This window comes from Physeter macrocephalus, chromosome 1 (assembly GCF_002837175.3).
Source record: "Physeter macrocephalus isolate SW-GA chromosome 1, ASM283717v5, whole genome shotgun sequence".
NCBI classification, from domain to species: domain Eukaryota; kingdom Metazoa; phylum Chordata; class Mammalia; order Artiodactyla; family Physeteridae; genus Physeter; species Physeter macrocephalus.
In genome coordinates, this window is record NC_041214.2 from 113,052,197 (window position 1) to 113,052,459 (window position 263).

Sequence of the window (263 nt, forward strand, 5' to 3'; positions counted from 1 at the left end):
ACAGATGAATGGATAAAGAAGATGTGGCACATATATACAATGGAATATTACTCAGCCATAAAAAGAAACGAAATTGAGTTATTTGTAGTGAGGTGGATGGACCTAGAGTCTGTCATACAGAGTGAAATAAGTCACAAAGAGAAAGACAAATACCCTATGCTAACACATATATATGGAATCTAAGAAAAAAAAAATGACATGAAGAACCTAGGGGTAAGACGGGAATAAAAAACAAAACCTACTAAGGAATGGACTTGGGGAAC

The 263-nt window shown here is 35.0% G+C and overlaps 2 protein-coding genes across 9 annotated transcripts in view; one reads left to right on the forward strand and one right to left on the reverse strand.

Annotated features, from left to right (window-relative positions):
• Positions 1-263, reverse strand: part of CMSS1 (cms1 ribosomal small subunit homolog) — a 380,724-nt gene that overhangs the window by 67,007 nt on the left and 313,454 nt on the right. The window lies entirely within an intron of this gene.
• FILIP1L (filamin A interacting protein 1 like) overlaps positions 1-263 on the forward strand; it is a 304,847-nt gene that overhangs the window by 1,867 nt on the left and 302,717 nt on the right. The window lies entirely within an intron of this gene.